The following is a 16,972-nucleotide window of genomic DNA, read 5'->3' as shown; positions in this document are numbered from 1 at the left end:
GGTTAGAGAGGGCTGTGAAGCACTTTAAAGGGGTATATAAGTCTAAGTCAGGGGTGTCAAAGTCAAGGCCTGGGGGCTGGATCTGGCCTGCAGGGTACTTAGATCTGGTCCGCGGGGCCAGAAGTGAAGGACCAGCCCACTGTGCTTCTGCCAGTGAATACAGGCTCCTAAGCTCCGATTTTGGCTGACCCGGCTACCTGCAATCCTCTGGCAGTGAAATCAGAGCTGGGGAGGGCTGCCACAGCCTCCCTGACATGAGTGACATTGAGCTGGCCACGCCCATCCTGGCCACATCCACCCTGGCTCCCAGAGGTCAAACACAACCCTGGTGCAGTGCTCAATGAAATTGATTTTGACACCCCTTGTGTAAGTGCTATTGTGTACATACTGAAAATACATGAACTTAGTAACCAAGCTATATGAATGCAGCCACAGTAAAGCTGCTCTTACTTTATCCCTTCTTTCCATCTCTTCCATCCCAATTTGGAAGAACTGAGAAATAATCTGAGATATTGAGCATCTATAAATACTCAGATATTGTCTAGTCTAATGAAAAGAAGGAGTAGAGGAGACATGATAGCAGTGTTCCAATATCTCAGGGGTTGCCCCGAAGAAGAGGGAGTCAAGCTATTCTCCAAAGCACCTGAGGGCAGGACAAGAAGCAATGGGTGGAAACTAATCAAAGAGAGAAGCACCCTAAAACTAAGGAGAAATTTCCTGACAGTGAGAACTGTTAGGGATGTAGCCCTAGGCTTGGCTTGGTAATGTATATAAGCTATGATTACTTTACTGTTACTTTAAATGATTCAGAGATGTAATTGTTACCTCAAGCAGCCATAAGAGGAGGCTAAAATGGTTGTTAGATCTCTCTCTCTCTCTCTCTGTTTGTTAGAAGCTGGTCTGTGTAAAGTGAGGTATTGTGGTTTGCAACTGTTAGCTGTTTTGTGGGTTAAACTGAGAATATTGATAACTGACTGACTGAAGCGTGTATGACTTGGTCTGTTAACCGGACTCTGAATACTTCTATATTTCTATATAGTAAACTACTATATTTTTATACTATTCAGTGTCTCTGTATGCTGGTTTGTGCATGTTATTCCACATCACTCTCATTACACTTCTCTGCATACTCGTCTTCTAACGGGGAGCTTAATTACTTAACAAGAACAATTAATCAGTGGAACAACTTGCCTCCAGAAGTTGTGAATGCTCCAACACTGGAGTTTTTAAGAAGATGTTGGATATCCATTTGTCTGAAGTGGTGTAGGGTTTCCTGCCTAAGCAGCGGGTTGGACTAGAAGACCTCCAAGTCCCTTCCAACTGTTATTCTATTCTATTCTAAATTATATTGCAATTCTTGATCTGTAGCCTACAAAGGTAAATGGGAGCTATAAAGAAAATCTATAAAACTATAAGACTATCATAAGAAAAGCAGGTATTAATGTTCATTTTATACCTTCCCCATGTTTAATCTGTATTTTAAAAAATCCTATTGCAGCTTTTGCAGGTGTACAATAACTTCAAGGTCACTTACTCCTAATAGTATTTGCCTAGTTTTTTTTTACCAACAGTATCTTTGTAAAATTCTGACCATTCTCTCTTTTTTGCTTTGTTTTCCTTTGAAAACCAAGTATTGACTTAAAAATGATTGACTTTGTATTGTATTGACTTTGATTGATATGTTTCTCCGGCATAAAAGAATAATTTAAAAAAAAGGAGAGGTGAGGACTGCACAAGATTCTAGCAGAGATTCTATACTAGGACCCAATATCCATGCATTATAATCACAATTTTCAAAAAATATGACCCAATTAATTTGGTTCCATTTGTATGCACAGATTCTCCCAGCTGTATTCTCAGCCAGGAGTCTATTGTTGGTGTACAATAGCATTTAGCAGATGCTAGACAGTATAATCACCTGTTGTTAGCCACAGGTAGCTTTAATTTTGATGTTAATTGCTTATAGTGTTCTGTTCACTGAGCTGCTTCAAGTGTCAAAATCTATGTGCTCAATGACAGATGGGTGACAGAACAAAATAGGTTGATGATCTCTTGAGAGGAGAACAAGATTACTTTTGTAATACACAAGAAAGCCACCTGACATAGCTATAAAGCTATAAAGAAATTCAAGATAGTCCTTTTAGAAATATAATAACGACTCTAGGTAAGTGATGCATCCCATAAAATGTACAAATGGAGGAAGGATGGAAGCAAAGTCTTCTCCATTGCGTGATGCCAATAAATACAGATCACCAACCACAGAGGGTCTGCCTGAAGGAAGCTAGCACCCACCACTCTCCTAGAAGAATGAAATATTTTAGGAAATATTTAAAAGGCAGAATATTATGTTTCCTTGGATGGGAAAAGGAGAAACATGTTTTAAAGACAAAGCAGCCCTCTGACACTCCCTGCCTTCAGCTCCAGGGTGATGGGATTAAGACATGGCCCTCAGGACATGATAGGATTAGTCCTCTGGGAAGATTACATCACCCAGCAAGGCTCAACCAAGACTGGGGCACAGGACAGACTACAAAGTTAGCTAAGTGTGTGTGTGTGTGTGTGTGTGTGTGTTTGTTTGTTTGTTTGTTTGGGAGAGAGAGAGAGAGTGAGTGAGAGAGGGAAGTGGGTAGGAAAGATAGTCCAATCCAACTTCTGTGTGTCTGTGTGTGTTTGAGAGGGGGGGTGGGAGGGAGGGAGAGAGGGAGAAAGGAGGGGAAGGGAGAAGAAAAAGAAAGAAGGAAACTTCTTTTGCAAAGGAGAAAAACAAATGCTGTCGCTTTAAATCAACAAAACTGAGCATGCCTGGCTGTGGAATTCTGTGAATTGAAGTCCACAAGTCTTAATAATTTTAAATTGAAAAGGTGCAAGAAAGAACAAATTGTTCTGTGGTTATATGTTATATGGTTTTATGTTTTTGAAGTTTTGGGCTTTGTGCAATATGAGCATTGTGTTTCTAAAAGGCTTGTGAATGGAGGCAAACTTTAGAGTCATTATCTCATCATCTCTATCTGGCAGGCATGTGGAATGAGCCTCAGGCAGGTTTCTTTGTTAGCAGAAAGAAAGAAAAAGAGCACAGCAATTTAGGGCTAGAAGGCTACTAGGAGGTCATCTAGTCCAACCTCCTGCTGCAGCAGGAAACCTTACATTGTATGGATTATTTTGGTGCCTCTAACAGAGAGGAAAATTGCCAAAAAGGAGAAATAGTTTACTAGGACAAGGCTGCCATGCAGAGGAAGGCAGAGATAGTCCTTGATTTATGACTACAATTGAGCCCAAAATTTTGGTTGCTAAGCAAGAGCATTGTTAAGTGAGCTTCACCACATTTTACCCAATCCATGACATCTCCTGGTGATTGACATCAAGTTGGCCACTCCCACCCAGTCACATGACTGCCAAGCCACTCCCACAAAACAGGCCACACCTACAGAATAGGTTCTAAAAAAATTGAAACCCACCACTGTGTCAGTGCCTTACCAGCCATAAACCTCACCGCACGTCACTGACTTCCACAAAACCTTTAGAGTTCTGCTGGGAAGAGTAGATGATGAATTATAAATTTTGAGTGTAGCTTCTCAAGAGCCCTTCAACTCTAGTGGCAACTGTGCTTTCCATCTTTAGACATTCATCAGAACTAATGAAGACTCATTGAGTTGAATAAACTCAAGAGAAGTTTGCATGAATGTATCAATAGGCTCCATACTGATTCGTGTTTCCAGTTTGCAGCAAGACACCAAGCTCAAGCACACTGCCTCTGATAGGGAAACTGTAGTTATGTCTACTACTGCATAAAATATCCTGATTCGTGTAAGGTGATCAGTATGTTATTGAATTATAAACAAGAGGAACAAAACTGTCACAGTAAAATTGACGTAAAGTAAGACTGCAAATACAGCACTTTAAGCAACAGAGCAAATCATGCCAGCTTATGATGGAATGAAAACATAATCACAGGATTCTCTCTCCCTGCCCTCGCCCTCCCTCTCCCTCCTTCCCTCCCTCCCCCCCCCCCCACCCATATGGAAGACACCCAAGTTAAGTAATCACCTCCTGATTCTACCTAGTCGCTTGGCAACATACCTATTTACTGATCAGGTCTACGCTAAATAGATTTTGTTATTAAATATTTAAAGCATTAAATTCAAAACAGTCCTCAGTTTACATCTTTTTGTAGGATACCTCTATCATGGTCATTCCAAACATTTTATAGAGATTGCACAGTAGTTTCGCTTAGATGACCTCTCTCTTGTTCCTTTCCATTGGGACATGGCTATTCACATGTTCAGATGGCAAAAACAGTTCCAAAAACCCTTAAAGCCTCCCATACTTTCTCCAATGCACTAAAATTACCAGATACTATCTACACATTTCCTAAGTTAGAACACAGAATAATACAGTTGGAAGGGACCTTGGAAATCTTCTAGTCCAACTGGCTGCTCAAGCAGGAGACCCTATATCATTTCAGACAGATGGATGTCTTCTTAAAAGCCTCCAATGATGGAGCACCCACAACATCTGAAAACAAGCTCTTCTATTGGTTGTGTTCTGACCTAGGCTTCCCCAAAAAGCATGACACAGATTCCTGGTCCCGACAAAACTTCTTTTATTAGACGAATGTGAATTCCTCTCATTCACATTCAGCAAAGGCCTGGTAAACAGTCTTTCAAAGGTGAATTTATGACCATAGACCTTATCTAGCTTGGAAAGCTGCCATGTAAATATTTTCCAAATGAGGTGCTGTGCAAGGAAAGACTTGGCACAGAGTCTCTGAGATTCACGGACAGATCTTCACACTCCTGGAACAAATGAATGAACGAATGAACAAATTGTTTCCTGCAAAAGCCCACTCTCCTTTTGCTCCTCTTTTATTTCCTATGGGAGGACCATTCACCATTCACCTGTGGCCTTACTCCCAAACAAACCCTGATTTCTTAGCTGTTCTTTTATTCTGGAAGCTCAGTGCATGTGCACACTGGGAACAGACTCCAGTGTTCCTCTGCCTCACTGCTGTCTAGCTCTCACTGCTGTCTGCACTGCTGGCAGCTGAGAACTGCCAGACGGCCTTGGCCACATCTCTGCTTCCAACACACAGCCCTTGTCCGAGACTTCCCCAGCCTCCAGGACTGACCCATGTCCCTCCCTGTCCAACTCTTCTGCCAGCTCCACTGGCCACTGGTGGGCCACAACAGGTTGATTGCTCTCACCCTTAGGAAATTTCTCCTTAGTTCTAGGTTACTTCTCTCCTTCGTTAGTTCATATGGAGATATTCAAAACCTAGATCTTTATTAAACTTTTCGGTTTCATCCCATTGTAAATTTGACTTCATCAACCAAAATCGATGTGGAGAAATGATGTCATAAGGCATACGATAGTCTTCCCGTTGTTTTTATTTCTGCTAAATCAATTATTTTGGTGAAGCCGAGCAAATAACATTTTGTTTCTTCTGATAGTAATTTGAGTCAAATTATATCCTTATGGAGTGATCAGATTCATTTTCATGACTATTCTCTACTATATTCTGCTTAAATGGAGAAAGGCAATTAAAAGTTTCCTACTGATAACAACAAACACAAGTGAAGTTGCTTCTCCTTGTCTGTGTTTAGCTGTAAATGGGAGATGCCTAACTACATGTCTACCACAAGAATAGAGGGAGGGAAGGCTAATTCCTCCACATAAAAACATAAACTTAATGAGATAAAATGGTCACAGCTGGCAGTTTTGTAGATGCTTTTTTCCTGCTACTATTTTCAAACAGTTTAGCTATGATCTCAGTCAATGGTGCCTCTGCGTGAGCTATCTTTTTGTTTTGCTATCTTAAGCTGTGAAAAACAGAGTGGGATGAAATTGTTCTATGAGGGCACACACAGCCTGACATGAGTTGTTGTTGTTTTTTTACTCAGTGTGGGTTGGGGGGAAAAAATGAAATGAAGACGAAAAAAAAATGGAACTGATTCCTTGAATCTTCACTGAAGATGGGACATAAATGTGCTAAATAAGGCAGCATATTGGGAGGAATATCCACAGGAAGAGTTATGTTGTTATTAGTTGTGAAGTCGTGTCTGACCCATCGAGACCCCATGGACAATATTCCTCCAGGCCTTCCTGTCCTCTACCATCCTCTGGAGTCTATTTAAGTTCACACTGACTGCTTCAGTGACTCCATCCAGCCACCTCATTCTCTGTGGTCCCCTTCTTCTTTTGCCCTCAATCGTTCCCAGCATTAGGCTCTTCTCCAGTGAGTCCTTCCTTCCAGTGGTGAGTTTCAATCTATTTTACTAGCGGTTAGCTCATGTGTGCACGTGTGACACTTCTGCGCATGTGCAGAAGCATCTGGATGGGTGGGCAGAGCCTCCCACCACCACCACTACTGGTTCGCCTGATCCGGGGTGAACTGGCAGAAACTCACCCCTGCTTCCTTCTCATTATTATGGCCAAAGTATTTGAGTTTCATCTCCAGGATCTGGCCTTCTAAAGAGCAGTCAGGGTTGATCTCCTCCAGGACTGACCGGTTTGATCACCTTGCAGTCCAAGAGACTCACAGGAGTCTTCTCCAGCACTATAATTCAAAGGCCTCCATTCTTTGACACTCAGTCTTTCATTGATCTGGAAATCTCCACCACCACCACCACCCAAAATCAGCCAGTAAATTCCACAGTTAGTGGAAATTTGGCACCAATTTTTTTTATCAACCACTTTAATCACTACTAGGAGTGTCTTTAGGGAGGAGAGAGGGATAAAAAAATTGCATGGTTGTGCCATTTAATATTAATATAATAGTGGAATTATGATCGTCACAATATTATTATTATTTTAATTCCCACTTCTCTATTGAACAGCATTTAAGAATGTTACATAAAAATAAATGCAGGATTAGCAACCTTTAATAAAAATGATCTTATATGCCAGGTCGAGGCATTGTTTTTTTATGGGTTCCCATTTAGGACACCTAGAGGGGCTTTTAGAAATACTTTGACATCATTTATTATCTACATAGGATGTTAGGTTTATAGGAGATTTGATGGAGGTTCTCTGTCTCTCTCTGTCTCTGTCTCTCTCTGTCTCTGTCTCTCTATCTCTGTCTTGCTCTCTTGCTCTCTCTCTCTCTCTCTCTCTCTCTCTCTCTCATTCTCTCTCTCTCTCTCTCTCTCTCTCTCTCTCTCCCTCCCTCCCTCCCTCCCTCCCTCCTTACCTACCTCCTCCCCTGAAAGGGGACCAATAAGAGCAATGCTTATTTTGGGCAGGTAACAAATGTGTTGACATACCTGCTTAAAGGCTTACAAGATATATTCACAATACAGAATAACAGAGTTAAAAGGGCTCTTGGAGGTCTTCTAATCCAACCCCCTACTCAAGCAGGAGACCCATACCATTTCAGACAAATGGCTGTCCACTCTTTTCTTAAAAGCCTCCAGTGATAGAGGCAAGCTGTTCCACTGATTAATTGTTCTAAGTGTCAGGAAATGCCTTCTTAATTCTAGTTGGATCAGTTTTTTATAAGTTTCTCTCTGTTGCTTCTTGCCCAGCCTTCAGGTTTTTTGGAGGATAGATTGATCCTTCTTAACTATGGTAACCACTTAGATATGGGAAGACTGCTATCATATCATCCCTGGTTGTTCTTCCCATTAACTACACATCCATGCTAAGCTTACTTATTATTAACCTTGGTTTGCTATTTGGCTTCTGCATTGTATAACGCTTTTAATGTATTGTGTATGTACTGTATTTTAGCAAGTGGGTTCATTTAGTCATCACGATAATCTTATTGTATGAACGCAACCACATTCAAGTGTGCCTGCAAAAGAATTGCCAAGGCAACATGGCAATGTTTTGTTACATAGCATTTGTGCCTGTTTTACTCTGAACCATTTTGTTAAAAGAGGAATCCTAGGGATGAAATGAATGAGTCTAAAAATTAAATCCATGCACGCAAGGCATTTTGGAAAACCAGTTCCTTTGGCTGAATGTTGTAATTAAATGCACAGGCTCTAATTATACACCATAAGTTTTCTTATATTTAAAAATAAAATTCTTATATGCTGTCATTTAACTTCCATATAATTAGTTTTAAAAGGGAGTTGTGTTTTGTAGCCAGTATACCTTTTGAGACCATTTCTGTTAACTGACAGATGAAAGTTAATTTCCCTTATGTGTGTACCTGCAAATCAGTGTTGGAAAGATGCTCCAGAAAGAGGCTGGAAAAGAAAAGAAAAGTCATGAAAGAAAGAGATTAATGAGAGAGGTGAGAAGTAAACCGTTTCCCCCCTAACATGAGGATTTCTTCTTCATTAGAATTTTCCAATAGAGACTGTATGGCAGATGTGTCAAACTCAATTACATTGAGGGCTGCATCAGTGTTGTGTTTGACCTTGTAGGGCTGGGGTGGGCATGGCTCACTCAACATCACTCGTGTCGGGGGTGCCTATGGTTGCCCGCGTGCTCTGCCAGTGAAAACGGGCTCCCGAGGTTTGTTTTTGGCTGCAACAGCCTCCTGCAACCTTCTGCCAGTGAAAATGGAGCCCTCCTGAGCTCTATTTTCAGTGGCAGAAGCACCATGGACCAGTCCTTTGCTGTTTCCATGGTGGCCCCACGGGCTACATCTAAGCACTCCATGAGCAGGATCTAGCCCCCGTCCTTGAGTTTGACATCCCTGCTCTATGTTCATCAGATGGAGATTCTGCATGGAGTAGATGGTTAGTGATAGGGAGTATCTCCGTTGGGAGACATAGAGTAGTACAATACAATACAATACAATACAATACAATACAATACAATACAATACAATACAATACAATACTAGAGTTGGAAGGGACCTTGGAGGTTTTCTAGTCCAACCCCCTGCCTAGGCAGGAAACCCTATACCGTTTCAGACAAATAGCTATCCAACATCTTCTTAGAGACTTCCAGTGTTGGGGCATTCACAACTTCTGGAGGGAAGCTGTTCCACTGATTAATTGTTCTAACTGTCAGGAAATTTCTCCTCAGTTCTAAGTTGCTTCTCTCCTCGATTAGTTTCCACCCATTGCTTCTTGTTCTACCCTCAGGTGCCTTGGAGAATAGTTTGACTCCCTCTTCTTTGTGGCAGCCCCTGAGATATTGGAACAATGCTATCATGTCTCCCCTAGTCCTTCTTTCTCTTAAGCTAGACATACCCAGTTCCTGCAACCGTTCTTCATATGTTTTAGTCTCCAGTCCCCTAATCATCTTTGTTGCTCTTCTCTGCACTTTTTCTAGAGTCTCCACATCTTTTTTACAACGTGGTGACCAGAACTGAATGCAGTATTCCAAGTGTGGCCTTACCAAGGCCTTACCTTACCTTACCAAGGCATTATAAAGTGGTATTAACACTTCACATGATCTTGATTCTATCCCTCTGTTGATGCAGCCTAGGACTGTGTTGGCTTTTTTGGCAGCTGCTGCACACTGCTGGCTCATATTTAAATGGTTGTCCACTAGGACTCCAAGATCCCTTTCACAGTTACTACTACTGAGCAAGGTATCACCTATATTGTACCTGTGCATTCCGTTTTTGTTGCCTAAACGTAGAACCTTACTCTTTTCACCATTGAATTTCATTTTATTAGATAGTGCCCAATGTTCAAGTTTGTCAAGATCCTTCTGTATCTTAAGCCTATCTTCTGGAGTGTTGGCTATTCCTGCCAGCTTGGTATCATCTGCAAATTTGATGAGTTCCCCATTTATTCCCTCATCCAAATCATTGATGAAGATGTTGAAGAGTACTGGGCCTAAAACAGAGCCTTGGGGTAATCCACTGCATACTTCCCTCCATGTAGATGCAGTTCCATTGAGAACTACACGTTGAGTGCTGTTGGTCAGCCAGTTACGAATCCATCTGGTGGTGATGCTGTCTAACCCACATTCTTCTACTTTATCTAGTAGTAGGTTATGGTCTACCTTATCAAAAGCCTTACTGAAGTCCAAGTAAACTATATCGGCGGCATTCCTCTGGTCCACTAATTTTGTCACATTATCAAAGAATGCAATAAGATTAGTCTGGCATGATCTGTTTTTGACAAATCCATGTTGGCTTTTGGCTATTACTTTGTTTGCTTCTAGGTGTTTGCAAATTCATTGCTTGATTATTTTTTCCAGAATCTTTCCTGGTATTGAGGTCAGGCTGATAGGTCTGTAGTTTCCTGGATCTAATTTTTTCCCTTTTTTGAAGATGGGAACCACATCAGCTCTTTTCCAGTCCTCTGGTAGTTCCCCGGTGCTCCAGGATCTCTGAAAGATATAATTCAGTGGTTCTGAGATCTCGTCTGCCAGTTCCTTCAGAACCCTGGGGTGTAATCCATCCGGTCCTGGTGATTTGAACTCGTCTAGGGTAGACAGGTGCTCACTTACCATTTTCTTCCCTATTTCAATTTGTTTTCCTAATCTGATTTTTGTGGTGCTGCTTTTGATAGGTTGGACTGTTTTATCCCTTTGTGTAAAGACAGATGCAAAACATGAGTTAAATAGTTCTGCTTTCTCCCTGTTGCTTGTCACCTTCTTGCCACTTTCTCCTAGCAATGGACCAATTGTTTCCTTAACTTTTTTCTTGTTTTTAACATGTTGGAAGAAGCTTCTTTTGTTAATTTTTACTTTTGTGGCAAGCCTTTCTTCATTGTGAGCCTTAGCTTTCCTCACTTCATCTTTACAGGCTTGGGCTATTTGCTGATATTCTGCCTTAGTTATGTCCCCCTCCTTCCACTTTTTATACTTACCTTTTTTGTCTTTCAGTTTGTCAGATAGTTCTTTATGCACCCATGCTGGTTTCTTTTGGGAGCTTTATTTTTCTTCTAGTGCAGCGGAATGTGCAGCCAGAGAGAAAAACATTGCTAGTAGAAACACACGAATAGAGTCACAGACACTGCTAGTAAAATTAAGTAGCTTTACTACTAATAATTGCTTCACAAGCAGTGATAGTAGATATTAGTCCAAACACAATTCAAAGAACAAACAATTGCTTACAGTCACAGTTTACGTACCAGTCATCAAGTCATCAAGCATAGGACAAGCAGAGAGAGAGTGAGCTCTCCTGACTCCCTCTTATTGTAAAGTTAATTACAGCTGATAAGTACACTCCACCCATTTAAAGCAACAACGACCATTTGTCATGGTAGATAGATATTGCCTGCCCAACACTAGGAATATACTCCCAACAGTTAGACTAGATCAAGGTTCCCCAATGTGATCAATCTCAATGGTACTGTCTAAGGGATCAGTGTTAGTAGTATTAGCATTAGTATACTAGTACTATTAGTTAAAGTAATGTTTATTGGATTATTTTCAGATAATAATTTTTGGGAAGGTAAAGCAACAATCAGAAACTTCATGAAAGGGCCAATGAGTTGAAATGTTTGGAGAACCAACCTAGAGGAACTTCATGGTAACTTCTGATTCTACTGAGTCTATGAAGAATATGAACTCTCATGGATGGGAGCAGACAGCCAGTGCCACACCTCTTGCAAGACTGACCCATTTACATTTTGCATGATCACTCCAAATGATTATTGGCAAATTAAGAGATACTTAAGCTTTTTACTCTACGTGTTCCAAAGAAGATAACTGACAGTTTGTATCACAAATCCTGGAACAGAAACATTAAACATGTTGTCATTTATTGGCAGTCTGAACCCGTACCGTGCAATTTGACTGCATAATAAGAAAAGAAAAGAATAGGATAGGATAGGATAGGATGGGATGGAATGGAATGGAATGGAATGGAATGGAATAGAATAGAATAGAATAGAATAGAATAGAATAGAATAGAATAGAATTCTTTATTGGCCAAGTGTGATTGGACACACAAGGAATTTGTCTTGCAATAGCAATAGCACTTAGACTTATATGCTGCTTCACCATGCTTTACAGCCTTCTCTAGGCGGTTGACAGAGTCAACATTTTGCCCCCAACAATCTGGGTCCTCGTTTTACTGATGTTGGAAGGATAGGCAGCTGAATCAACCTTGAGTGGTTTAGAATCAAACTCTTGGAGTGAGCAGTGAGTTAGCCTGCAGTACTGCGTGCTAACCATTGTGCCAGCATGGCTTATTTGCCTAGTACAAATCCTGAAACCAAATTGCATTCTTTTCTTCAACATTTGGTGTACTTTGGTCTCTCCTTACTTGTCCCCTCCCATCAAGAGTAAATCTATTCTTTGTGGGCGTGGCAGGAGAAGGATACTGCAAAATCCCCATTCCTTCCCCACCCCACTCACCTGCTTTCCAGCTCCATTCTCCTGTTCAGGGCAACAAAAAATCAGCTGGGAGGATGGGAGGCAGCAGGGGCGGGGCCAGCCTATTTGCCGGTTCTCTGAACTACTCAAAATTTCCACTACTGGTTTTCCAGAACCTGTCAGAACTGGCTGAATACCACCTCTGATGTGATACAGATTGTCCATATTATATTATTTCTTCATTCTTCCACCACTTAAAAAAAAAAGATAATCCCTGAATACAAAATGATTAACTATCTAAAGCTTAAAAGAACACTCGGGATGTCCAACATACAGTCCGAGAATTAATGGGAGCTATTAGTTTAATTATTATTATGAATGATCGTAATATGTTGAACGCATGAAGATATTTCATTGTTGTCCTCCCTAATGATGTCAATGCATAAAAGTTAAATGAGAAAAAAAAAACTGCTAACACCAGATACAAACAATACAGAGTGTGTTGTGTCTGGGGGAAGCTATATAAATTAGGCCAAATAAATAAATATCTGATTCTCTCTACTTTCCCTTCTGCAGCTTTCTATCTGAACCAGCAAAGCAGAGCTGCTCTTTAAGAAAGAGATGGGCGTAAGTTGTCAAATTTCACTTATTTTTTTTTTTTTACTTTTCGCAAGTCATAATAGAATCACAATATCTGTGAGATACACCTACATTTAATGGAGATGATTTCCGGCCCTGGATGGGTGGCACCTGTTGAGGTGTTAATGAAAGACGGAGACTACGGCTGCTGTGGGTAATTTTCACTCAATCTTCATGGCTAAAGAGAAAAAGTTTTCACTACTGGTTCTGAAACAGCTTTCTCTAACTTTCCCAGTTTTACATGTCCACCGTCAGGATGCATATGAACCAGGGGTGGGCTCTGGCTGGATTTACTGCCGGTTCGCTCGTGTGTACACTTACTCACCCATGAGTAATTCAATTAAAATTGTTCTGCACATGTGCAGAACTCAAAAACAAGATGGTGGCGGCGACGGCAGTGACTGGGGAATCGATTTGGGTGGGGTGGGGTGGCAAGCCTGAGTCACTGCCGTTTCCAGCGACCCAGGCCACCATACCACTACCAGTTTGGCCAGGCGAACCGATAGGAACTCACCTCTGATGTGAACGTATGCCTATACATGTAATCTGCATTGACATCAGCTATATCAGATAAGAGTTTGTTAATGGATTAAACCCAAAAATAAACTAAGGCAGAAGCTTGTCCACCCCAAGGATAAAACACCCAGACACAAACTGAGCAACGTGGTAGCAATGAGAATGTGCAGAGAATCTGTACATCGGGGAAACAAAACAACCACTTCATAAACGCATGGCACAACATAGGAGAACATTACCCATCAGGGTTAGAATCAGCAGTCTAGCTGCATTTTAAAGGCAAATGTTTAAAGGTTTGCTATTTTGAAGATAGCAAAGTCCACATTTTGGACAGAGAGGACTGCTGGTTTGAAAGATGAATCAAAGAAGTCATCTATGTCAAAATTGAACAGCCCTCTATAAACAGAGGGGGGGCTATATGACATCATCCGTCTCCAGTCTACAACAAAGTCCTTTCAGCAGTTCCAAGAAAGCTCCACACCCATTTGCACTACTCAGGTGATCCTGCTGACACAGACAAACCTCCAGGTGGCCTTTAACAACTGGTTAAAAGTATGCAAATCACCAGCTGTCTGCAAGGAGTATAAATCCTTCCATTCCCCATCCATCCACTCAGAGCTGAAGAAGCTTCTTGGACGAGGAGCAAACCATCTTCAAAGAAAAACCAGAAAGCCCAGTTGCTTCTTGAAAAAGCACCTTTGGGACATTAAAGTATTAGTCTTACCATCATTTCAATAAAAGAAAAGAAAAATAAAATACATGGTATGATTCTTAGCTGAATTGCATTAATTATAAACTAATTATTTGTGATATGCAGGTTTGATTCTTCCAGGTTTCAAAGTTTTTTATCTTATAGTTTGCCATTTATAGCTTGTATTTTCTTTCAGTTATAACCTATTGTCATGGCCCCGTCAGATCCTGGTTCAAATGAGGAGGAGTTTGGAACTGGGACCATCCAACAGGGATGGCATGTCTGGCCTGGCATGTCTGGAGAATCCAGGGGCTAAGAAAATGCTGACCAGTGCTCCTCCAGCATTAGAGGAAGTGCTTGAGGAGCTGTCTGCCTTCACAAATGCAGGACAAAAAGAGATAATTAGCTGCAGACAGGCATCTCTGTGCCCTAGAGGTGGAACTCTCGCCTCACAATCAGGAGGTTGTGAGTTCGATCCTAGGTAGAGGCACATGTAGAGTCTCCTGCTTGGACTAGATGACCTACAAGGTCCCTTCCAACTCTGTTATTCTAGTTATAAAGGCAACAGATTCCCTTTGATGAGGAACGAACCCAAAGGCATGGAGAGTGGAGCGAAGAGGAGGTCAGCAAGGCTGCTTGCAAGGAGATAGCCCCACCCTTCCTCACTAGGAACATCCGGCTTGGGCTGATTTAACCATAGGCCAGAGGAAGATGTCTTTGTCGAGAACAATCATTTGCCTTGGCACTCATTTCCCCTGAACTCTTGGAAACCTTCACTTCTGAACTTCGGCTTGTGTTTCAGTCTCTGGATTTGCATCCCTTGCTTTGCGGACCCTGACTCTGGATTGTGGCTTATGAACTTTATTTTTGAAACTTCATCACTTTTGTGGACTTCCCCTTTCTTCCTGTTTGGGAGCTTGTTTCTGGTTACTATTGGACTCAGCTGGTGGGATTTTGTTACATTGACTGTGGATGGCTGGTTGTGGAGGAAAAGTAGGGTGGAAGGTTATTAGCGCCTCTGGAGAGCTGTCTGTCATGGTTTGGCAGTGCAATAAAAGACTTTATTGGTGGCAGGATCTGCCTACATGACTGGGTCAGAACACCGGTCCAAAAAGACCTACAGACAAAATGTTTGAATACTTTGTTTAAAAAGAACATTATATTATAAAATAACCCTCCTCAATCTGGGATCATATGGGTTGGTTTCAACTCCTACACTGGGGTGAAATCCAGCAGGTTCTGACAGGTTCTGGAGAACCGGTAGCAGAAATTTTGAGTAGTTCGGAGAAACAGTAACGGAAATCTTGAGTAGTTCAGAGAACTGGCAAATGCCAACCTCTGGCTGACCTCACGCCCACCAAGCCATGCCCACAGAACCAGTAGTAAAAAAATGAATTTCGCCACTGCCCTACGCTTTTGGCTACCAACTAGTCTTTGGGAAACCTACATTGGCATGAGAACCATGATGGAAGAGACTTGAATTCAAATTCCCACTACGGATGGCATCCTAGACATACTTGCTTTGATTTGGTTTCCCTAGGAACCCTTTGCTTCTAGGCAGTACTTAGTAGTTTGGGGTCAAGAATGTAACTGGTAAGAATGTTCAGAGCTTCAAAGGAAGTGCTTTGCTCCACTAAAATTTCTAGGGAAGTATGCCTTGAAACAAACCTGCAACTCAAGTGGCCTTACTTCTAAATGGTGGAACAGACCAGCAGGTAGATTTCTTCTTGATTGATCAAAGTGGTTTCCAAGCATGTGACAAATCCATTTTCTTCAAAGAAAGACCACTGGTTGAACATTCCTGCTGAAGGCTTTACACAGCGGTGTCTCTATTCCACAAAGTAAACTTTTGAGATAGAATACCTCACTTCTGTGACTCACAGCAAAGCTGTGTGTCTCCTTCCTGCATACTTATTAAATGGGTCCTTCCAGTCCTTTGTTTTTTCCCCCCTCTAACTTATCCAAGATAAGGACGCAACTTGGGCGTCCTCCTCGATGCCCGGCTGTCAATGGAGGACCATGTGGCAGCCGTGGCAAGGGGGCGTTCCACCAGGTCCGCCTGGTGCTCCAATTGCGCCCCCTACTGGACCGGAGTGCCCTGCGCACGGTCACTCATGCGCTGGTGATGTCTCGCCTGGACTACTGCAATGCCCTCTACATGGGGCTTCCCTTGGGACGCATCCGGAGACTGCAGCTAGTTCAGAACGCAGCTGCGCGGGTTATTATGGGAAGTACACGTTACTCCCACGTAACACCTCTCCTGCGCGAGCTGCACTGGCTACCTGTGGCCTTTCGGGTGCGTTTCAAGGTATTGATCACCATCTTTAAAGCGCTCCATGGCATAGGACCTAGTTATCTGCAGGATCGCATCCTACCACACACGTCCCTGCGACCTATCCGCTCACACAGGGAGGGGCTCCTCCTGGTGCTGTCTGCTAGGCAATGCCAGCGGGCGACGCCTAGGAGTAGATCCTTCTCTGTGATGGGCCCAACCCTCTGGAATGACCTCCCCCAGACATTCGAACTACCACCGACCTCCGTTCCTTCCGGCAAAAGTTAAAGACTCACCTATTTCAATCAGCTGGCCTGGCACCTTCTTAGTTTTACCTCCCGGGGATTTATTTTATTTTAATTGGGTTTGGGGTTTTAATTGTGATGTTTTTAGGATTAGAATATATTTATTTCTTAGTACAGCCTATCTCCCCCTCCAAATGTATCTTAAATGTATTTTATTATTATGACCGATTTTATTTGTATTGACTGTACACCGCCCCGAGTCCCTTTCTGGGAGAGGGGCGGTCTAAAAATCTAAGAAATAATAAATAAATAAGAAAAAAATTGCACGCCATTCCACAGGGCTTCCTTCTGGGTCATTCTTTAAAATCTGTGCTATTATCCATGATGTTATCGAGTTAGCTTTCACCAGGCTTAATTTTTTTCAGTCTTACAAAC

At 42.0% G+C, this 16,972-nt stretch overlaps 1 long non-coding RNA gene across 2 annotated transcripts in view; it reads left to right on the top strand.

Annotated features, from left to right (window-relative positions):
• Window positions 1-854: 854 nt before the first annotated feature.
• The window catches only part of LOC309392785, a 52,426-nt gene continuing 36,308 nt past the window's right edge, over window positions 855-16,972 (top strand). Inside the window, exons 1-4 of one of the 2 annotated variants that reach the window (XR_014175492.1) lie at window positions 855-914; window positions 8,124-8,236; window positions 11,291-11,386; window positions 12,751-12,801. This is a non-coding gene — a long non-coding RNA (uncharacterized lncRNA). The remainder of the gene's footprint in view (window positions 915-8,123; window positions 8,237-11,290; window positions 11,387-12,750; window positions 12,802-16,972) is intronic. The other variant, XR_014175493.1, reaches the window with a different exon arrangement.

This window comes from Natrix helvetica (assembly GCF_964273705.1).
Source record: "Natrix helvetica genome assembly, chromosome: 5".
NCBI lineage: Eukaryota > Metazoa > Chordata > Lepidosauria > Squamata > Natricidae > Natrix > Natrix helvetica.
The sequence above is the reverse complement of the archived record's forward strand: the minus strand, read 5'-3'. Positions and strand labels throughout refer to the sequence as shown.